This window comes from Cyanistes caeruleus, chromosome 13, assembly GCF_971803275.1.
Source record: "Cyanistes caeruleus chromosome 13, bCyaCae1.hap1.1, whole genome shotgun sequence".
Lineage (NCBI taxonomy): Eukaryota > Metazoa > Chordata > Aves > Passeriformes > Paridae > Cyanistes > Cyanistes caeruleus.
The window spans coordinates 8,496,607-8,520,509 of record NC_141713.1 but is presented as its reverse complement, the minus strand read 5'-3'; the positions used below and the strand labels follow the sequence as shown (position 1 = coordinate 8,520,509).

The 23,903-nt window shown below is 43.1% G+C and overlaps 1 protein-coding gene and 1 pseudogene across 3 annotated transcripts in view; both read right to left on the bottom strand.

Annotated features, from left to right (window-relative positions):
- Positions 1–23,903, bottom strand: part of CEMIP (cell migration inducing hyaluronidase 1) — a 103,769-nt gene that overhangs the window by 55,567 nt on the left and 24,299 nt on the right. The window lies entirely within an intron of this gene.
- Positions 882–23,903, bottom strand: part of LOC111933877 (cell surface hyaluronidase CEMIP2-like) — a 54,520-nt pseudogene continuing 31,498 nt past the window's right edge. The window contains exons 20-27 of the transcript XR_015275991.1: positions 21,504–21,709; positions 10,011–10,182; positions 8,011–8,180; positions 7,815–7,851; positions 6,987–7,110; positions 4,626–4,769; positions 3,303–3,408; positions 882–1,186 (exon numbers count right to left, since the gene is read on the bottom strand). The product of XR_015275991.1 is annotated as a cell surface hyaluronidase CEMIP2-like (transcript). The remainder of the gene's footprint in view (positions 1,187–3,302; positions 3,409–4,625; positions 4,770–6,986; positions 7,111–7,814; positions 7,852–8,010; positions 8,181–10,010; positions 10,183–21,503; positions 21,710–23,903) is intronic.

Here is a 23,903-nt window from a genome sequence, read left to right as displayed (position 1 = left end):
CTGTTGGGACAGCCCATGTAATTCAATGACAGATGATCTGAAATCACCTGTCCCTTCCCTGTTGTCACCAAGCAGCATCATGATCAAACCCAAGTGACTCTTTCATCATTTCAGGGTCACTTTGTGCTTAACTGCAGACAGTGAGGTCATCAGTTTTTTCTCACTTTGCATATAAATCTCTACTTTTGTCTTTACTTCAACCAGCTGCAGCATAAACATAAAGCAAAGAGAATTAGCCACTAATACTGACAATATTTCAACCCTCAATGGGAGCAGAAAGTCGATACGAATATTGCCTGAAAGGAACTCAAGCCTTTACCCTAAGCAGTACATACTTTATCCTGGGCTTTACTCCTCTAGGTCTTTAATTAAATGTTCACATCAGTCAGACAGACATCATTTGACTAGTCATTAGCTTCAGACAGAAACACATTTATAACTCCTTGTGGTGCTCTGTGCACAGTTCGATTACAAGACACAGTCACAAGATCACTGCACACTGACCAAGCAGATGTTGCTGAGTTCACCTAAGATGCCATTACAGATGGACACTTTTTTTTAGAAAGCAGATATTAATGAATAAAAGCAGGAATGAAGGGATATTTCCCTGCCTTTGCTTAAGTTCACATTTCCTTGGAATTGCTAAACTTCCACACCAAATTTCATTTGTGGTCCCACGGTTACCACAGAGCAGCTCTTGCCTTTAAAACTTAACCTTTTGATACCAAATCACAGATATGTTGAAACACTTCTCCCAGGGAAGGGCAGCCCACAGAGTGCTCCTGTTCTGTAAGGCACTGCTTGAAAAATAAAGCTCTGCCACAGAGGGTAAGGTGTGAATATATTTATTGGTTATAAAATACACAAGTGAACACCATCAGTTTGGTACAATCCTGTAAGAACAGCAGGTTTTGGTGGTGATGGGGCTGGGCTCTGCCTGGCTGGTGCTCCCCAGCAGTGCTAACCCCGGGGCGCCCCAGCCTTTGCAGGGATGTGCTCCAAGCAGGTCTGAGATAAAGCAAATTTCAGTGGCCCAGCAGTATTATTGGGTCACTGATATTTTTTTCAGTTTCAAGGGAACATAATGCTGTAGAGAAGCAGCTTTCTGATAATTAGCATGATTAAAGACTTTAATCCAGGATGGTTTGGCTTGTCCTTTATAGCCAAGCATGGCAAAACTCCCTGAAAAACAGACACAAGGGGAGAAATGACCCTCTGGGCGTGGCAGTTCACTTACCAGCAGCACAGCTTGGGATCCCTCCACACATCAGCCCTTCTTTTATTTCTTGAATTAAAATAACAGAACACATAGGAGAGAGAAAAAGGGATAGAAGTGGGATAAGCCTCACTGAAACTGCAAACTTGCTGCATCATGGGTCTGTTGGTATTTCAACAAGCTAAGCCAGGTACCCAGATATCAGCAGGAATATAATTTTATTCTTTATTTTTACATAATACTGGTACTTTCTCTTATTTGACAACCTGAAAATGGATAGGCACTTTGAATCCTTCTTTTAATAGTTTACATCTGTGTCATCCTGTTATGCCTTAACTATCCCTCCTGTCAACTCTGCTCTGGTCCTCTGCTGTCCCAAAGTACAAAGGCATTATATATTCTTCCATTTTAATAATAATGTCTTGTGTTTATATTATGCTTTTCATTGCAAAGTCTCCCAAGGCTATTTGCAGCTGGCTGGATCGAGACTATTCCTGTAAACACTTTTAATTTAAATAAGGTTTTGCAAAAACCAGGAAACAAGACCCTAAATCCTGATCCCGCTGGGGTCAAGAGGATTTGGGTTATTTTGCATTATCCCTGGCAGAAGCAATGTGTGCTTGGGAGAAATGCTGCAGCCCGCCCTGAAACACTGCCCCCCAGCACGGAGCAGTCCTGGAGCTGTGAAGTCAAATAGCCCAAATACCTGAACCAGCAGGAGGAAGCTCATGGAGCAGAGCATAATTACCCAGACTGGAAATCAGGGCAGGCACACGGGTGAACACCCTTGCCCTTAGGAAAGGCAAAACAGGGGCAGCTTGTGATCAGCCAGCAGCAGCTCAGTCCCACTGCCAGCCACCAGCATCCCACCGATGTGGCAGGGCCAGGACAAGACCCCCAGAGCGTCCCCAGGATGCTGCTGGCCCTCCCTGCCTGCTGCTCTTTGTGCCCCTGGAGCAGTCGAGGCAGGAGGCTGAGCCAGGCTCACAAAGAGGATGGCACAGGTGGTTCAGGGAACAAAGTTTGGCAAAACAAACAAAAAAAGATTCCTTTTTAATCAAAAAATTCCTTTCAAAAGTATTCAGGGCTTTGATGTAAGAATGAAACAATAAAGTTTAAGGACAAAAACAGAAAAGAAAACCTCAAACTTTTGCTTTTCAAAGGATGAAAGAAGAAACAGCTTCTCAAGAATCAAACATGCACTGAAATGAAATCACTGCCTCTGCTGTAAAGAATGTGTTGTCTTCCCCTGCAATGGTCATAGCAATGAGCTTTGAAACTTCAACCAGAAATTGATATGCATTTCAATAAAGCAGTGGGGAAAAAGTCCCCAACCCCCTGTAACCCGCTCCCACTCCTCCATCCCAAAAAATATGGAAATACACTCAATTTTCCATCTGAACTCTGTGTGAGGGCCTGAAATCTGCATCAAGTTAGGTGGCTGTTTTCTTAATTTCTTTATCACTCACATTATTCATCCAAGCCTGGACTCAATATCCTCTGGTTTTCTGGTAGGAAACCCAGCATGGATTTTCTGGACCAATGATACCAGTGGATTTCTTGCAGCAATGCAAGGCAAAATTGTAATAAGGACTCTCCCAAACTGTTGATTTCACTATCCTTCTATCCAAAACAATAAATACCTCTTATTTCACTGCAAACTGTTTTCTTTTTCATCAGCTTTTAAGGTTATGATTGTTTTTCCTTACAAAGCAGTGGAACTTTAGAGGTGGAATCTTTACCAAATTATTCTCCTTTTTTTTTTCCTTATTTTGTTAGGAAAAGAAAAGCTCCCTTTAGGATGAAAAATTTGCAGCATGGAACTTCTCACTGGCAAAAGTGGAGTCAAAATCCTGAAATAGCTCTCCTATTTCTCACCATCCCTAAGCCAAGAGATTTTCACTGGGTTACACTGGCATATTGTGGTGGGAAGTATCTTGATAAGCACTCTGTAACTGCATGTATATTTTTGGATGGGACACACACCAGTGATTCTGCTGTGTTTTCCAACCTAATTAAAAGCCAAAGAAACATGAAAAGCAATAAAAATACAAATAAACATGATAGAATAAATAGATTTATCTCCCTTGTGGAAGATAATAGGCTTTGCTGAACCAAACCTGAGAAAAACAGACATTTCAGAGCTGCCCAGCATGTCTGTGATATTTCTAGAGCACACGAGGACAAGTGATCTGAAAAGAAGAACAGTAATTACTGCATGATTGCAAAATATTTCTTCATTAAGTATCTTCAAGACCTTTAAGCTCTAATTCAGAAAAGTATGTAGGAGCATGCTTGACTTTAAGAACATCTAAATCCCCTTAATTTCAATCCCATGTAAGCTTTTCCAAGAAACGGTCCTAGATTAAACCTGTGCTTCACATGGAATCAAAACAAGCCCAAATGACTGTGAGTGCATTTCTCCCTTATGGGAGAGGGACACTCACTTGCTGTGCAGTGCTCAGACCCTGAAGCCATCCACATCCTAGCTCTGATTTTCAGTCAGTCTTCAGTCTGCCTTTGGTCCTCACAGATGTCCTTTCAGCCCCCAGTGAGTTGTACCTGCAGTGAATTGCAGGCATAATTTAGCTGAATGCCTCATTGTAAAATCCTACCAGGAAAACAAACTGAATGTACAGACATTGCATGGATATATGTCACTTTGTGCACAGCTGATACGTGTGCACACTCATGTGCAGAAATGCAGATGTAATAACTCAGGAGCGTTCAAATCTTTGGTCATGAACTGCTCAGAAATGCCTTGGACTGAAAGTCTGTTTTCTGGTTACTTGACCTGCTTCTACCAGCAGCCAAGAATATATCTATCCATCTCTGTTGTTCCATGTTTTTGTGGCAACCCATAAAACCACAAGGAATGTGGGACAGACACAAACAGAGATGGTGCAGACCATTGCCAGGACCCACGCTAGGCAGGAGAGCCAGCAGGCAGGCAGGACTAGTCATTGGCTCACCCAAGAGAAGTCCCACTGGAAAATCTGGCACACCTATCTTTTTCATCTGTCACAAGAGGCAAAACAATCAGTAAGAATAAACAGAAATGGACTTGTTTCCAAAATGGAAAACTGAATCACTGGCTGCCAGGAAGTGGCTGGACATGGGGATGGGTGCACAGGATTGCAAGTGTCATTGCAAGGACCTTATCTACTCCATGCTGGAAAATGACTGGCTTATTTAGAAGAAATTGCCAGTTTTCTAGAAAGCCTGTCTCTGTCCACTCTAATCCTGGGAGAGAAATGCTGCTCCTCTTATCTGGCTGATATTTGTACATGTTTAATGTGTGTCAGATTTCTTCAGAGCACAGGTTTGGTTATGAAATTACATGATTTTCCTTTCTTTGTCTATCAGCCACAGGTTGTTACACAACATGGAGTCTCAGCAGTTTTCTTACCTCTCATTTATGGATGTTTGAACATACTCAGTTATTGCAGGGGCAGTTTTCACTGGTAACTGTGTCAAAGACTGCTCCTGAGCATGCATCCAGCACCACGAAGAATATCCCAATGCTGATGAACAGGAACACTGTGCCATTTATCTGCAACAAAAAAAAGCAGAGGTAGGTTATGGAGGCAGGCTGAGGAGCCCTAGAGAATGATCCTGCTCTCCCATAAGGGAGTTACAAGCAAGGAAAATATCTTCATTCTAAAAAATACCTATAATTTTAAATGTATCATTGGTACAGATGAAGTGACATCATTGATTGTTGGTCAGTAGAAGGGGGAAGCAAAACCCCTTCTCAAAGGGGTAAAAAAACATGAGCAATGAGGTCATCAGCATCTTCTGTGGATTAGTAAGACACATATAGGAAGCCAAGAATCCTGAGAGTAAAATGCTTAGTTCAGCCTTAATGCAGTTTCCTTTCATGTGGGGGAAATTACTGTCCCTGGGCAAAGCAGATTTGCCCATGGAGCAAGGGAGAGGTGCTGAGACAGCAGATGGGGGAATAGAAATGACACATACACTTTTTATTTCTGTTTTTTGTTTTGTTCTCCCTGAAAATTTAAATATCCAAACCAAACTCTTCCTTCTTGGAAGGCCTGTCCCAGTGTCCCAAAGAAGTTGTAGCAGAAGCAGCTCTTGCTCTTCTCCTTTCCCAGAGCTCCTACCCCAGGTTAGTCATCTCAAGATGTGCCATGGTATTTACTTTTAGAAAGCCGAAAGCTCTCTGAGCAGGCTGGCACTGGTGTATCCTCTCAACACCTTGGACAGCCCATCCTGAGAGAACAGAACCTCCACCAAGGGGAACAACAGCACAGCAAGGTCAGGCTGTCAGAACACAGAACCCAGGATACACAAGGCTGCAATGTGCACAGCTTCCCAAAGCCTGCAGGCACCAAGGAAGCTCACATCCCATCAATCTGAAACATGTATGTCTCCAGGGAATATAAGGCCAGGCTAAGTGTGGGAGCCAAGTGTTAAAAAGTGACTTCTGCAAGATGTCAGAGGATGCTGGATGCAGTATGGGATCAAGAGTATGAGAATCATGGATGTCCAGGCCATGGGTGGGCAAAAGGGAGTGACAAAGAGCAAACACAGAAAAAATCTTTTGCCTGTCCTGGCTGTCTTACCATCCTAAGTGTGGGAAGTGTGTGAAAGTCTGGGAACAAGCAGAGCAGAGAGCAACCACCCCAGCAAACAGACCTTCAGGTGAGCCAGTGCCCAGGAGGAGCTGTGATGTGTGTCCTGTCCTGTCCTGTCTGTCCCATCTGCACACTGCAGCCCCCTCGAGGAGCCAGCACACAGCCCTGGGGCAGGGCACACACAGCCAGCTCACTCAGCCTTTGGGGAGGCTTGGATCAGAAATTCAAAACATCTACAACTTTTTGTTCAGCAAAACAAGAACATGCCCTTCCTCATTGTCCAAATTTTCCGTGCTTTTCAAGACTTAGGGTAAGAACCCTCTTTAGGCATTAACCTTTACCATTTACCTACAGCCTTTACTGCAGCTAGAACTACATGTGTTGAAATTAAAACTTCCTTAGAAAAACAACACTTTGCATTAAAGCCTTAGAAAAGACAAAGAGGCTTTGAGGGTAGCACACCTGTCCCACGAGTGCTGTGCACACACAGTGCCTGTGCCTCACCACGGGGAGCATGCTGCCTCCTCTGGCACCTGCTTGATAATGGCTCTGAATAAATTTTTGATGATGCAGCCGAGATTAGCAAGAAATCTTGGCTGCTCATATTCCTTAAGGATGCTGTACCAGCTTTGCTTGGCATTAATTATAATTCAGTAGCACGCAGGCATGTGAGCCTGGGCAGTCTCCTTGTAAGAATTATTTCAGTCACTCTTCTCTGTCCAGACAGATATATAAGGCATGTGCAGGGACAATCTGACAGTTCCAAACCTCTTTAGTAGTGAAATATAGTTATTTTTATCTTTTAGTGCAATGCCAGCAAAGAAAATGAGAAAAACAAACTTGTTTTTTCTCCCACATCCTTTGTAAACAATGGCTTCTAGTTTGCTTTTTCCTCCCCTTCCTCTGCATTAGAGCAGTGGTGTTAATTCTCTTTCTGAGGTGATAAAAGGCCTTTTTTTTCCCCTAAGAGCTCAAATCCTCATCTGAATAGAATACAAACTCCCAGTGACTTTAATTGAGTTAATTGTAAGGGAGAACAATGTACTTACCTCTTCCAAGGGAACTTCCCATTTCCTTCTGCCAAGGCTCAGCAAGATTCTGTAGTAACTTTCCTTGGAGATAGAGTTTCCCTTATTTAACCACTACTTCATATGCAGTAAAACACAAAGTACCTTAATGAATGCAGATGTAAAGTGGTTTTGTATGTCTGCCCTGCCAAGAGACTGGATCTGGATCCCCATATACTCAAGTGAGAGTGTGCTGGTGATAGCAACCTGCAATTACACCAGAGGCAACCTTAAAAATTGGCTTGCTAACTGGTTTTCATCAGCAAAATGACACTGGGTATCAATGCCCAGATATACATGATCCCAAGAGCAAGAATCCTTTACTCAAACTGTGACCCTGATTCACATTTAAGTGTTCATTATTGTTGCAATGTTGCAATACAGTTTGAAGGATCCTCTGGAAAACACTCTGGCTTGAAGTAAATTGAGTATGGATTTCATATATTTTGCCTGGCTATAAAATCAAGTGCAGCTCTGTATGAGCCTGAAACAGTTCTGCAGGATTTAGAGTGGGGTGAATTTACAGTAAATGAGTGGAAAATCTGGCTCTAGTTTTTCAGCTATTCCTGTTAACCAGAATTGCTTCCTGGTTTGAAACACAACAGCAATGTCCTCCTTTGGAATTCAAAGCTAATCCAAAATAAACCCTACCAAGAGTCCTTTTGTTCTGGTTTAAAAGGAAGAAATGGTGGGGAGAGGTGCCATGAACGTGCACCCACATGCTTCTAGCTGAGCATTATCTTTGGGGCAATATGTGAAGCACAGCACAAAAGACTGCAGAAAATCAGAGCAAAACCCTTCTCTCTACACAGGTTAGGTGATGCTGGGCAGGTTCACCTGGGGGAATTCCCTACAGCTCCTCCTTACCTGACTGCATGGACTCTGTGTAACACAGGAGGCTGCTCCACCCTTCAGAGGTGGTACCTGTGGTACCCACACACCCGGCAGTGGGACATGGGGTGATGGGACATGGACATGGGGTGATGAGACATGGACATGAACATGGGGTGATGAGACATGAACATGGGGTGATGGGACATGGACATGGGGTGATGGGACACGGACATGGGGTGATGAGACATGGACATGGGGTGATGGGACATGGACATGGGGTGATGAGACATGGGCACAGGGTGCTGGGGAGCCACTGGCCTCTCTGAGAAGGGGTCAGGGCCACAGCTCCAGGAGTGCCCTGGCCACACGTGTGCCATGATTTTAATCCATTCACAGCCTTGCTGGGAGCAGTAATTGTCCTCTCTAAGCTCCACATGCTCACAGGTACCTACAAATGGGAGCCAACTGAGGGATCAGGGGCCCCATGTGCTTAGAGGATAAACTGGGTACAGGCTGGAGCTGCACTTGCTAAATTGCACTATCCCTCACATTTCCCAGCTTCCCAAACCAGCTCTAACAGTTAAACATGGCACATCCATTGCCAAATCCTGCAAGATTACAGGTTGAGCTGCCCTCTTCTTGTGGTGTGATGAGACCCCCAAGCAAGAAGCACTTGGGGCACACCCTACCCCAGCCCCAAGCAGCCCTGCTGCCCCCAGGCATGGTGACACCCCACCTGAGGAGGAGCAGTTGGTTGTTAATGGGTTAATGAGAATCCCACCTGAGGAGGAGCAGCAGCTGTGCTTAGGCTGCTGTGCAGGGACACAGGTTTGCTTGCAATAACCAGCTCCCTTCTTTGCAGAGCTCAGCCCAAAGCATGCATGACAGAAGCTCCAAGGCAGCCAGGTCTTCTGGCCTTTGCAGTTCATTTTTATTTCTAACTGTTCCAAGTATGTTTTCAATCCTGTCCATTCTGCAGTTCAGGCTGAGGAAATTATATAAACAGCTCAGTTCAGCTCCGGGATCAAAAAGACACATGAGATTTACAGGGATTCTTCATTCTATTTCTTTTAAAACTAAATATTTGTTTCTATTTGTCTGGAAGAAAGAATGAGTAAGCTTGGTTCCCTTCCAAGGATCCAGCATGTGGGGTTAAAAAAAGAAGGGGAAACATCCCACTCATTATGAAATAGTCTAAAAAACAACAACAGGAAAAGAAAAAAAGCCAATTCCATAACTTCTGGACCCTGAAAGGCTAAAAAAATAACTGCTGAACTAAACAGAGAACCAAAATGCTGATACTGCCAGAATTCAGTTAGGTTAGACCCATCAGTCTGCATGTGCCAGGTCCAGATGGCTGCTGGCAGCTCAGGCTCTTCCCCACAGACCCACACGTGTGACCATTTTTCCAGCTATTTAGTAGTAAACAACCTGTTTACAGAATTTGGGCAACCTTTTTTTTATTTATTTATTTTTTTAAAAAAGGAGGATTAATTACCAAATTACTGTTTCACAATTCCTGTGATGAGAGAGACCTGGCCATCATCAAGGAGCCTGGTGAGCAGGGAAGGCATTCCGGGATTCGATTGCTCATGTGTTATGGTTGAATGAATAAATATATCCCATCTTATTTTCAAATCTGGCATTTGTGGATTGATTCCTGAAGCAGCTACTTAGTCAGGTGAAGCATCATGGGACTCATGGTTAAACCACAAAACACTTTTTTCCTGCCTAACTATTTTAGCTGACTGAGAAACACGGTTTCGTAATATGTTTTTTTAACCAAAGGTGTCCTCAAGTCTCACTAAGCCAGGGCAGGAGTTTGAGGAGTCTTCATGCCTCCAAAATAAGAAATGTGCTTTGGTGCTCACCTTTTTTTCACAAAGTTTGATTTTTAGAATGGGATTATTTTAGAAATCTCTTTTTGTGGGCATATGAAGAGGGTGAAGCTTCACAAACTGTCTCAGTGTTGGTCACGAGAGGGATCTTTCTTGTGGCCCTTTGGGGTACAATGGGTTTAAACAAATATTGACACTGTGCCCAGACCTGCAGCAGGGACACACAAGAAGCCCAGTCCAGCCTAGAAATCAGCTCTTTTCTGAGCACCACTGCAAATCTGTGCTCGGGTACCGACACAGATTGCCCCAGGTACTCCAGCCAGGAAACCCATTTGGGCCTGAGATCACTGAGGAGAGCATGCAAGGTAGACAGAGCTGGATTTTAGCTGTGAGAAAGAGAAAGGAGGTGCTGGGGTGAGAACAAGACCCCGAGGGGTTGCTGCCCACCCAGGCTCACCCTGGAGCTCTGCCGGAGCAGAGGAGCCGCTCTCCAGCTCCACAGAGAGCACCAGCCCTGGAGGAGAGTGTGCTGGACACTGTGCACTGCCCTGTCCCTCGCTGGGATCTCTGGCACCACCTGGAAAACAGCTTCCCTGGGATAGCAGAGGGTGACACGCAGCCAGTCTCCCCTGTCGGCAAAAAGGGCAGGCGGGGGCAAAGGGAAAAAATGCACTCAAGGGCTTGAGTACAAGAGAGATGGTCTGCAGCCAAGAGTACAGTCTTCAGGGGAAAACAAAGAAATGTCCTTTGAGGTTCTCTTACGGCTCTAAAAAACCACAACAAATCCTCAAAGCCAAAGAAAATCAGATTTTTTTGCTTTGTCTGGAAACAACGACTGCTTACTACGAAGGTCTGATCCAGGGACCCCGGCTGACCTCCGAGGACTTTGAGTCAGGTGCCAGGATGGCTTAAAACCAGGGATTTTCTCTTCCTTGCCCCATAAGGCTGAGGTGCAGCCAGTCACATACCCACCCATGTCTCCTGAGGCAGCTGGTTCACCCGGAGCTGCTGCAGGACAGGGAGCCAGCATCCAGCCCACATTGCACCGGGGGCACACATTCAGGAATTAAAAAGTAATCTCTGGCTTGAACCAGAGCCACAGTCTAAAGAGACCTGCTTCCTCTGCTTTACAGAGAAGTTTATTATTATGGTTTCCATTAAAATCTCCCTCTCCCTGGCTGTTTCTTCAATGTCAGTTTAGAATAACTAAGGATAAAGTTAAATTGTCTTTTAACTCCTGTTTCCCCAAATTTCGGCATACGTATTTACAAAAAAAAAAATGCCCCTATATCTTTCCTTCATCCTGTGATTCCCATTGCAACCCTCTTTCAGGGAAAAAAAAGGCCCCAAACTAGAAACCCTTGGCACAAGCCTTAGAGCCAAAGCTGCAGATACAGTAGAATTCTTATACTGATAGAAAGGATTTCCCACAAAAGACCCCAACACCCATTCCTGTCTGTGAGAAGTACTTGTGCTGGGCAAAGCAGAAAGCCACGTGAAGATTACACCTCAAAAGACAATCTAAACATCAAGATAATTAGCTTTTTGGGGTTTTTTTCCTTCCTCCCCTCTTAAGTGGCTCAGCATGTAACACCAAGGTGGCTGAACCAGGGTTTGCTTTCCTTGTGTCACCAAAACCTTCCAGGATTTAAATGTGTTCTTTGAACCACCTGCATTCCTGGTAAAAATGCAAAATATAAATTTAGCTTAGAGAAAGAAAGCGCCACCTTCATCATCTGTCTCTCTGCATTCTACAAAGCTCAGGAAGTCAAAACTTTTCCAAAGGATTCCCTGAAGTTACCCACCACCCATCCCTGTCTGCAGAGCAATAAATGAGTGGAAACCACTTCATTTTGGTGAAATCAGGGGATCTGCAAGCCTGGACCTTTACTTTGCTTTACACATGGACAACAATAAAGGAAAACTATTTTGGCCTTGCTCTGTTTTTTTCATTAAAACAAAACAAAGCTATTGACAGGATGGAAGAGGGGACAGGCTGTTCTAAAATAATAAATCAAAGCCACACAAAGACCCATCAGCTTAAGCCAGATACTGCCCTCTAGATTTTAACCAACTCCAGCTGTGTCATAACGCAGGACAGCTCAAAAATGGACATATTTTCAGATGATCTGGCCTCCAACTAGAGGAAATGAAAGAAATGCACCAGAGCCGTATTCGTGGAATATTTTTAGGATGGAGTCCCAAGACATTTGGCTCTTTCATAAGGGTGATTTGCATTGCGTTAGCACATTTCATCCCCTGAAGTCACCATCACAAAAAGAGCTTGTCACTCCCCCAGCTGCTGGGAACCAGCTTTGGTGCTGTGCTACTCTGACTGCCACCTCCCTGAGCAATGGAAAAAGCATTAGAAAAGGAAACTAGAGGGTGAAAGAATTAAAAAAAAAAAAAGAAAAAAGAAAAAAAACACAGCTGTGACCATCTTGAGTTGCCAGGTCATTTGGGAATAGGAGTGCTACAGTCTAGGGTGCACGTGAGCAGGCTGAATGAAGCAATGAAATAAATTATACCAGGATTGAAAAGATCAAATGAAGAGCACCTACTCTGGAGTTTGTGGAGGAAAAGATGGAAATAAGTACTTTCCCACAACAAAGGGCTTGGGAAGAGTTGTGAGAAGCAAAGGTGTTAAAACTTATCCTCTATGTAAATATTGGAAAGATTAAGGGGGTTATTTTCTCTTTAAATTAGTTTAAATTTATTATATAAATATATATAATTTAAAGAGATTATAATTATCTCTTTAAATTATATATATATTTATATCTTAATATAAATTATTAAATTTAAACTTTAAAATTTAAATTTTTCTCTTTAAATTAAGTTTAATTAATTAGTAATTAATTAAATTTAATTAATTTTAAATTAAAAATTAATTTAATTTTTAAATTTAAAATATATTTTAAATTAAATTCTCTTTAAATTAGTGGTATTTAGCAGTCTCCTATTTAGTTCTGCACTTGAGTTCTGTTTCTTCAGCTTGTACAAAACTCACAGTAAACCCTCCAAAACACCTGTCTGTGTGGCTGAGCTGGGCTGCAGCAGCCCCAGGACAAGCAAAGGAGGAGATGTGAGCACAGCTGCAGGATGGTCCCTGTGACTGCCTTGCAGCTGGGCAGAGGCTGTGTGCTGCATGCCCGTGCTCCAGCCCTTGCCAGAGCTGAGGGAGAGCTGCAGCCTCAGGGAACAAGCAGCAATCAGGCATGGGCTGTCTGGGGCATGGAGTTCAAAGTAAAACAGATGTGTGTGCATCTTCCCCAGCCGCTGCCCCGGCCACCAAAGAGCTCCCAAGGGCAGGAAGCCTTCTTCTCTTTCAGGGTGCTCAATAAACTGTGGGTCCTGCTTCATTTCTCTGCTTAAACCTCTCAATTCTGTATCATTTAGCAGCTGCTACTCTGAGGTGAATATTTGCAGGCAGAGTAAGAAAAATTTGAGCCAGCCTAAACGTCTTGTAGATGAGCCCTAGTTTTGGCACTCTCAGCACCGGCACATCAGGATTGCCACAGGTGTTTGTGGACACACACAGCACTGGCAAGAAATAAAAACACTGAATTCATGGTAGAGCCCAAACTACAAATTCAAAGTCATTTTAGAGCCCTACCTGAAGGCTGGAGGAACATACATAGCTTTAGATGCTTTCATTCTTAACAGCCAGCACAAACGTAGGAAACAAATGCACTTAAAACGTAGATAGAAGTCAGACTTGATAAATAAAATGCCAGTGGAGCAATACATAGGACCAGGTTTTTGTCTTCTATTTTCATTCTTAGGAGTTTATTGCAAGAGAAACAAATGAAAATATTCTTAGGTAGAAAATCTAACTTTCCAGTTTAAATAAAATTCATACTAATATGTGTAGAAAACTACCTTGAGCTATTTAAGGTATTTGCACTCCAAAACTAAGTAATTATGTTCACAATCTTTTCTAGTGAAAAGGTTCATCTCACTTTATAAATAAGGAACATTCTTCTTTCTTTTTTTTTTTAATTTGTGTTCCTAATCAGGCCAATTTTTTTTTGTTTTTACCAAAAACTTTGGTCTTTGAAGGAGGAAAGCTTAATACACACTAGCAAAAAGTCCATGTTTAGTGGGTCCCAACTGTTCCAAACATTACTTTGAAAATTTTTGAGGATCTGCTGACACCAGACTGTATAAAACCTGACATTTCTGTCCCTCTGTTACTGTCATTCAACAATCCCTATGGTGCATTTCATGAATTTTTACCATTGTGTTTATCCTGTTTGTTTTCTTTTGGAAATGCCTGGATGAAACAAACCCAAGAAGTCTTTGGGTTTTATTTCACCAAGATATTGTCATTTGCAGTTCTGGCTCTTTCAGATAAAGCAAAAACATCAGACAAAGTGTTAAAAAAGTGTTCTGTTTTGGCAATGAGCAGGCTTCCTGGGATAAGCAAAAGCCTAAAAAGGACAAGGGAAAGGCAAAAAAAAGCAGGCAAGAGGTTTCTTGTTCTTGAACATGTGGCAGATAGAGATCTGCACGTACACACATCCATAGCTCATTTACAACCCTCAGAACACACCTCCAGTTCAACCCTGAACTCTCAGAAGCAAACTCAGAGAAATGTGATCAATGAGGCAAGGGAGGGGAGACTTCTGTGAGTGGTGGGATGTAAAGCCAGTCACGTAACTTGGAGATGAGGTTTGGCTGGAATAAACATACAAAAAGTGCATGTCTGGGGCTCTGACTGCCTGGGAGAGGATGAATAACACTTGTTCAATATTGTGAGCAACACACAATATTGGCTACATCAGGTGGAGTGTGAGTCCTGGGCAAATGAGTATCATCTAGTGCTGGGGTTTCTGGTTATCCTGGATGTCAAGCCTGGCTGTATTTTAGTAAAGGGAACCTCTAAGCTGATGAATATTTTTCTAGAAAACAGCCCTACCATGTTTATTGACACGGTGTGTCACATAGCTGCTGAACATGGAAGGGCACAGTCCAAATCCTGACCTCACTGATGAAAATCTGGGGTAAACTAACGAGGGAATGCCATAGAGTACAACTGAAAATTACATATTTTTTTCCTTGGGCTTGAAAAAACAAGAGAGTTCCATCTAGTGAGTCAGTCTCCCCCAACTGTTATTATTCCTATTTAAAAACAACCCCTCTGACATTTTGGTCAACATCTACGTGAGCCGAACTTTCAAAGGCATTGAGAGAGCTGGGAATTTAAAACTTTCCTGTTCATAATATGGGAACCAAGCAGAAATCCCCACATGCTGCTTTGGTAAGTTTGTCTCTTACAGACTGAAGTTTAAACTTCAAAGGACCATAAAAATCTCATAGCCCCTATTTATCCTCCAACCCATCCCAAGAATAAATCACGGGAATCATTGCTCTCAGTCAGGATACAGCTGCTTTTTCTCTCAAAAAACTTCTCCCAACCTCCCAACAACTTGCCCAGCACTTGGCTGATTCTCCTCTGGCACAAAACCTGCTTCCAGGACAGGCCACCTCATCTTCAGTCAGCAGCACTGGTGAGGAAAGGGGAATGAGAAATGCCCACACATCTCACTGCTGCGGAGAAGAGCAGAGAAAGGGCTGAAGAGGATCTGTCTCTGCCACTTTCTCCCACTTCAAGCTGTTTTCCTTGAACCCCCATTCCCCACCAGATCCCTGCAGCTGTTGCTCACTCCTCTTTTCTTAGATTTTGGCCTTTTTTTTAAGTTTTCTGCCATTGGCTCAAGTCCAGCAAACACACCCAGCCCCCAACAATGACAAACATGGACATTGAGTGAACATCCAGCCAATTTTCTCAGGGCCTTGTTACTGAGGGAAGACTGTTCTGGCCTGAAAAAATGCTTTTTCAGGGATTGTCACAAGTCAGGTGTGTGTTTAGCTAACTAGAGTCAGGTGTATTGGGATTTAAATGCCTTTCCTAATTATTGCTATTTAGGAAATGCCATTAAAAATTCAAAAGCACAGGCCATATCTTAATATAAATTAAATTTTTTTATCCATATCTCCTTAGGCAAAAAGAATTATTTTTGTTTTTGTGAAGCTCAACAAATTACAGGAGGGATCCTGCCCTGAGGTACAGATCTGCTGATCCTCATGAAACCAAGGTCTGACTCAGACAGCATTTGGCTTGCAGACAAATATATTCAAGCAAAAATCAGAACTTCCTGCATTTGAACACAGTACATCATTTTATCATCTCTTTTCCCACCCTACATGTTTCAAGGAGGAATCACATGCCAGTTCAGTTCCTATCTTTTTAATGTCATTCCAAGTTCTCTATCACAGACCATTGTCTTTTGTGTTTTCCTGCTGCTGTGCCTTGGATGCACATCAGGTCAGGAGATGCTCCCTCAAGGACCCCCAAGCCCCACTCCCTGGGCCAGGAGAAGGGTAAAAGCAGGGAAATCCCCTCGGGTTTTTTATGGCAGGCTGCAAAGTGCCAAGCAGCCTGCTTTGCCACAGCCATCTGGGACCATCTGATGCTCAGATCGCTCTAATTCCTGCTGCAGTGTGATCATCTCGGGAAGGATGTGCCTCCTCAGAGCCACCTTGTTAATCCCAGCTGCAGAGGACAGAGACCAGAGGTAAGGAGGGAAAACTTCAGGGCTTTGGGATCCCTTGGACACGGCAATGCCAGCACTGGCTTCACCCAGCTGTACTAGGTACTTCAACCTGGTATTCTGGCAAGTGTTTTAGCCTCTTTCCAATTATTAAAAAAAAAAAAGCATATAAATCTTGTGGCTTTCATCCATGGGTTGATCTGTGGGTAGTTTAAGGGATTTAAATAGAAGTGAATTCAAATATATCTGCTGACTTATGTGTTGTGTGGATGATTAACTCTGAATCACAGATGTTATCAGGAGGGACAGGCTATGAAACCCAGGTAGCACTTTATTTTATTATTATTGGAAGTTGTGGTGGTGTTCCTTGTATTGCATCCAGACCCAGGGCATGGAGGGGCCAGAACTCATGCACGTACAACAAGAAAGCATTCACAGCCTTAAACTGTGAGATCCACTTTGAAATACTAATTATGTCTTCCTGAGCATCTATCAATCTGGGAAGCAAGAGGAAAAGCTCATTTGGAACTAATCTGAAGAAGAAACAATTTAGGAAATATCTCTAAACTGGGCAAGACTGCAACAAGCACATTCTAGCCTTGTCTTGTTATCTTTGTTTTCCTCCAGACCTTATCACCACCAAGGAATTTAATCGCAAAAATGACAAGTAGCTGAAAGTATGAATCAGGCTGGCATTGAATAACAAGCCATAGGAAAAAAATCTACCTACACAACCTTGGCAAATACAAATATAATGAGTCCCCCAGAGTCTGAGTGCAGACTTGGGCTGTGTAAGTTTCCCTGCACTGAAATCTCCACCTTTGCATGGGTTGCAGCCTCCTGGAGGTTTTATGTCACCCAATGTCAAAAAAGTCCAGATTTTTTTGAAAAGTTTAGGCACAAGCTCATTTTGGGCTCTTGAATTTTCAGATAATTAAGATTGTTCACTGGTGAAGATGCTAACAAGCCCCTGCACAGGTTTTCAGCCCATGGAACAGAGAAGTTGGGCAGTGAACCTGTGCCCATCCCTGCACAAACACCACAGCAGGAGAGAGGCTGAACACATGCCTGAGCACTCACATGGGCATCTACCCTTTTGTTTGCTGTTGACAATAAATTCAGCCCTCCCCTCCCTGATTTTTTTTTATAAAACTTTCATAAGGATCCAACTGCCTCACTAAGGTGCCAAAAAACACTGTACACCTCAGTGTACACCTTCAGGCACATTTCCCTGAACTCTCCCTGTCAAGCCACAGCAGAGAGCCCTAACGAGGGAAAACCCTTCCCTCTGAGCCTTAGCAGACCATGTCCAAAGGTATTTCCCTGTTCTCATTAAAAGCAAGGAATGCTTAATCTAACTGCCACTGCTTTCAGGCTGCCTCAACAACATGACTTATTACACTATACTTCAGATATGTGCTTTGAGGAGATATAATTCTTATCTGTAGATGTGCTGATAGCACAAGGAAGCCTGGCTGACTTACTGAACAGCCCTGTGCCTTTGATAATAGTATTTGCCTTTGCTTAGAAAATTTGCACAGGCACAAAGCCTGGGTCATTAAATTGAAAGATTAAATTTCTGCCTTTGATTACTGTATGAAGTGCCAATCTTTGTACTGCTCTCCAGCGCCCAAAAGAAGGCATTTACTAGCAACCAAATAATGTTTTCCATCCTCTTCTGGATTAGCAGCCTCTCCTTCATCTTGTAACAAGCCTGATGTTCTCTATGGACCATTGTGCTTCAGGACAGTAATTTTGAGGAAAGCCCTTAACTAAGTCTTACAGATAATTCTCAAATTTCTGTGAAGCAGAAAAAAAATATCAACACAGCCCCCTCCCCCCCCCCCAAAAAAATAACCCCAAAAGCCCCACAGCAAACATTGCCCCCCAGAAAAAACAAAAATCTTGAAGCCAAATCAACCAAGCAAACAAAAGGAAAGGAAAAATACAAACAGCTGGGAGAGGGTGAAGGTCATGGAAACCACTCCAACAAAGAGACATGACCCATGGAGAAGAGATCTGAGGGTATATAAAAGTTTTGCACACTTCTGCTGCCCTGAAAGAAACCCTCAGCAGGTCTGGACTGATTCTGGAGCACACTTTCTTCCTAGGCATTAAACTTCCAGCCTGTGCTCTCCTGTTCACTTGCCAGAACACTCAGAGTTCCTTGCCCTGCACTACCCCTTTCCAGAAGCATCAATACCCATCCTCCTGCTCATCCTCACAGGGAAACTCCCAGGCATTAAACAGACACCTCTTATCTACAGCTTAATCAGGCATTTCTGCTGAGCCTGCAATGTTCCCCAGCAGCCTGGAAACACAACCTGCAGGTCTCCACCACGGCTTTATGTTTGCCCATCAGCCAGTGAGAAACAGATTCCCCTGACATATGCAAACCAGTCCATCTCTCCCTGGGAGCGAGGCTGGCGGGCGTGGAGCAGCCCCTTGAGCACATGGCAGCATGTGGAGACATGGGAATTCTGTCTGGTGCAGCCACCTAGTTTGATGGAAGCAAAGAAACTGAGGGATTACTCTAAACTTGGTTTGAATCAGGGGGAGGAAGGCACAAATGTGCAGCAAGACAGAAAGAAAGAGCACAGCAGAAAGATAAAGATCTGCTGGGTGGCTGTGCTGTGACTGGTGTCCTCCTGCGCTGAGCAAACCCACCTGAGCGGTGCCTCTGAGCTCACAGGGCAGGACTCACAGCTCCCAGCACTGCCAGTTTCAGCTGACTCATATGAATTCATCCCAACCAGCTCCTGCCCACCCCAGGAATCTGGGCGTTCCTGCCTTCCAACAGATGTCTGGACTGGCACAAGGTCTGCTGGGTCTTTCTACAGTGCCTCAGAGGCAGGGAAAGCGTTAACCATGCGAGAATTCAACATTAATGCTATCCAAATCTTGGTACACACCTCCCTGTCACATTCTTTATTTCCCCTCTGACCTTCCTTTAGCCAGCCCAGTGCAGATCACGGGAAGCTGAGGGCAGCCTGCAAAGGCAGCATCTCGGATGTAGCCATCCATCAGCTTACTGTGACAGCACTGAAAACACTTCAGCTCTTCACTCAGCTTTCTTCTGAAAGCATTAACCCTAGAAGATGGCTATTAAAGTTCATCCAAACGTAATTTGGTTTGCATCTCGTGCTTGGCACGGATATTACCATACTAAAAGATCATTTTTTGGAGGTTATCTAGTATTTTGAATTTTAAAAGAACAGATAAAACATAAAGCCACGTGAGACAGGTAAAAATCTGTTTTTCTATCTCTGATTACTCTGGTTTCCACAATCTGAGATTTCTTTCATTCCAGAAATCATTGGAATACAATGCTTAGGAGAGGTCATACGTGAAATTGCTTAGGCAGGCATTTATTTTCCTTCAAACTCCTAAAACCTAAAACTCCTAAAACCTAAAACTCCTGAATTCCTTCATCTTTTCATGGGAATCTTATTTCTCCATGTTTTTCCATGCAGTCTGGAGATTTCACTCTTGCATCAGCCTTAAATCTCACACTAGTGAGCATCCAGCATACTTGAGGTTTAGACAGAGCAGCCACATAATTCATTCCCAATTATTTCTTAGCAAGATGCTCTAAACAAAGTGAAGTAAAATTGTGATTTCCCCTTGTTACAGTAGATTTCTTTCTTGCTTATGATTCTTCAAAACAGATACCTTGCCAACTGTTTCTGGATCAAAAAACTCTGCAAACCTTTGCCCAGTTCAAATAACTGGTTTTGTACAAGACAAAAGAAACCACAACCACATTGTGGCTTTCAATAGTAAAATGTAGTTAAATTGATGCTTGAACAAGAGCTAAAGTTAAAGCTGAACTTTAAAACCAAAAAGCTGAACCAAAGCCTGGTGCTGCCTTCAAATTTAGATTCATGCTTGAAGATTGTGGGCCAAAGCTTTGGCAAGTGTGAGCTGGCCATCAGTGGCTTGGTAGAAGATTTAGCTCTGCAATTGCAAGGAGAGAGCTCACCATTTAAGACAGATAATAATTGCAAAACTCAGGTTGTCCATGAGCAGCTAGTAGGTTTTCCTCTCCCTTTAAGTGTACAAAGATATATTAATACATATATATAAAGCAGTGTTTTAAATCTGGTAATTCCCCTGTGACAGGAGTGTCCAAACCCTCATCATGCACCTACTCAGTCATGGTCCTACAGCTACCACATCTTTAAAGCAGAAGGCCCAGGTGTGTGTCACCCCCTGGAATGGGAAGTATGAAGAGGAAACACTGCCCTTCTCAGCTGCATTCCCATGGCCATTCATAATGGGATCCACAGACAAGATCTTTAGGTTTTTTCAGCTTCAGAGTTCAGGGGAACTAAACAGAGCTCAAGCTTTGGCCAAAACTATCCTACCCAAACCCACAGCAGGGACACTCTGCTGGAGGAGCAGTGGATGGGTGTGGGGTTTGGTGGATGATACTGGAGGGACTTGGGTGCCCTCCAGATTTACCAGCAGAACATGCTACTTCACGTCCCCAGTGCCTTTGCCTTCCTTCATGCCAACTATCTCAATCCTGCTTTGGAAACCTGAGCTCTGCTGTGTGTAATCAGGTCAGGTTTCACTTGCAAACCTCTGTTTTTTTACCACAGTGTGATTTTAACAATAACTGAGGACTCAGACAAACTGCAGAAGCCAAGGTGATGCCCAGGCTTTCTTGTGGTGCTCATGCCTTGCAGCATCTCCTCTGTGCAATGCCCACCCCTGATGAGCTGGCTGGGTTGCAGGACTCTCCTAACAATGGAACCAGTGCAAAGCACAAGTAACCTCACTAAAGTAAGAACAGCACTAAAAGCCATAAATGAAATCAAGCAAAATGAAGAAGACTGCAAGGGAAAAAGCAGCATCTATAATGGATATACCCTGTCTTTATACAATGCTAAGAAAACATGGGAAATACATGCAGCACAGCCTGCAATTTTGCTGTGCTGAGACCTAACATTTTAAAACTTTAGTTAGAAAGACACAATAATTCCAGTGCTGTTTGGATTACAGAAGATGCAAAGTTTGGTGCACATTCTGATGTATTTCTGCACTTTATATATATGGGAGATAAATTATGTGTGCAGTGACTAGTACAAATAAATGAACCAGAGCCAGAGCTCTTCTGGAGGGATTTCAGGGACAGCAGGCCAGGACTTATTTGGATTCTATTTCAAAACTTTCTGGAAAGAGAAGCCTCTCTGCACATCAAAAAAGCTGGAATAGAGTGAAAGCAGAAGCATCTCTTTGCATCAGTTAATGTTAACCTTTAAAACCTTGCTTCCACACTCTCAGAAATTGCCGAGACCTTCGAAAGGTCACTGATGAATATTTTGGGAAAATGATAAAGTTCCAGACCTTTGGAAAACAGAAGATTTTCTATCAGCATAGGGCAGTACCTGTTGAAGTTGCTGGGGTCCAGGATGACATCTTCAGGTGCTCTGCCATTCCACTGGAGGGTATAATCCTGCTCAAGCATGACAACAGGCTGGCACTGCTGGAACGCGGCTCCCATCACGCCTCACAGCCACACGGGATGGGAAGGGAATGCTGCTCTGCCAATGGACAAGGTCAGGCTCTTGGGGAATCTGGCCTGGATATAAAGCTGAGGGTGAAAGGAAAATGACAAACATATCCATTAAACCAGCCAGGCACAGCCGTAACATGTGCATTTGATCATCATTGCCTGTAAATGGTTTTGGCCAATGAAGAGTTCAGAACATTTGGAAAGTCACTGAAACGTTTCCAGTTCAAATAAAAAGGTAAACCAGAAATAGCATCTGCAGCCATCCATGGGGACACCATGAAGTGAGATATGAGATGTACAGTGCCATAAAAATGTTCACTATTCAAAATCTTTGGGGAAAGGGGTAATCAAGGAAGCATCACAAAGTAACTCTTTTTTTATGAATTCAAATAACTGCGCTTTAAAAACAGGCTTATTCCATTGAAAATACAGAAAACTGAAGTTATTTCAATGAGCTTTGGACTAGGTCCAGTTATCTAATAGAATCCACATCTTTGCTCTCAAGTAGCAGACTAGGCTGAAATTCTGGGGGCTAAAACTTGATGTCCTGACTATATGACCTTGTAGACTAAATCCAAGGCTTCAGCAAAGCTCTTCGTGCAGGAGATGCCTCTGACCTGTAGGTCAACTCTCCAGACCAATTACAAAACCACACTCCAGCTGTGTGCTTTTTCTGCCCCACCATCACTCAAACAAAGGCAAATTTGTGTGGCAAACATTAGTTTTAAGGCTGAAGGCAGGATGCTCCCCTGCTTTCCACCATGTGAAGTTCCAGCGCAAAAGGAGGATGCACAGCTAATCATACAAATCTGTCTCTGCACGCAGGGCTCTTACAGGCAGCTTGTCATGTTCCCTGAAGGGTTTCAGATGCACAAAGGACAGATGAGGACATCTATAATCCTGCTGCCTTCATTCCCCTGCAGTGTAGAATAACTTTCTGCATCAAGAACTTAAAACATCCAACACAGAAATCCATGGTAGCTCAAAAATGTCTGAGCGTTTACATGAGCATCCATCCATCAAAATTATTTTTAAACTCAATTTGTGTCTTTGAGGTAGATCTAAATGGAAGCAGTAGTTTCTTATCAGATTTTAATTTTGCAAAGATACAAGTGCAGCCAAGTCTGGCAGAGAGGTTGAGACTCCCTCTATCAGGATATCTCCCTGTTAATGCAGGGCACTCACATCTCCAGATCTGCTTATCCTCCTCTTGTCTACACAAACTGAAAGCTCTGCAAAACCAGACTATCTCTCATTGGTTTGTATGTGGGCTTAGTTTAGTTAGGGATTCTAGTGAGTTCAGCCCCTCATTCCAGTTTCATGCTGAGAAGGATCTTGCAGTTGTGCCTCCTCCTGGTTGATTTTGAGCTCCTAAGCATCTCCAATAGCTGGACCACATTTGCCTATCCCTCCTCTAACACCTGGATCCAGCAGCCTCATGCTGAATGCTTAAATTAAACATTTGAGTCTCATGCCAAAGGAACAGTCCAAAAGTGGTTGTGAAAGTTTCTTAGATATTCAGTCCACTCCTCCTTTCACACCATTACACTTCAGTGATGAGAAGCTATTCTGAGTGCTATCTGCAGATACTGGAAAAGTGGATCCCAGAATGACATTAACATAAACTTTTCCTGATGGCTGAAACTACTGATCAAGTAATTCACTCCAAACCTCTGGACAGTAACCTATTTGCTAATTCTTGATGGATCAAGAAAGACTAAATTATTTGTACAGTCTGATAAAAAAGTGGTTTTTGTCTATGAAACGTATTTTGTGTTCACATTCAAACTGTGATTGGAAAGCCAATAACACACAACACAATAACCCTCATTTCAATCTCACTTGGCCCCATCAGGATGGGGTGGTGCCAGGGTCAGAGCAGAGAATCCATCAGGTACATCCAGACCTGAAATCCCATCAGTGTACTAATTGTTCTCAATCCAAACAGCATTTTCTAATAAAAGCCAGTTGGAATGAACACTTATATTGCACTTACTACAAAATGAAATGCACCAATGAAAAGCCAAGAAAGGAAGGAGATGCATTCAATGAGTCCCAAAGATTCCTAGATTACAGTTACCAAGAACAAAAGATTCCTATGTGCTTTAAGCTATTTGTGTAAAGATTAATAAAAAAAGAGAGTGAGAATGAGAGATCTATGCATGGTTTAAGCTGCTTGTTATTACTAATGAGCTAAAAGAAGTGCTGGAATAGTTTACAGAATATTTCAGTAAGATGATGAGGAGAGGGGTCAGAGATTTGTTGGTAGCAT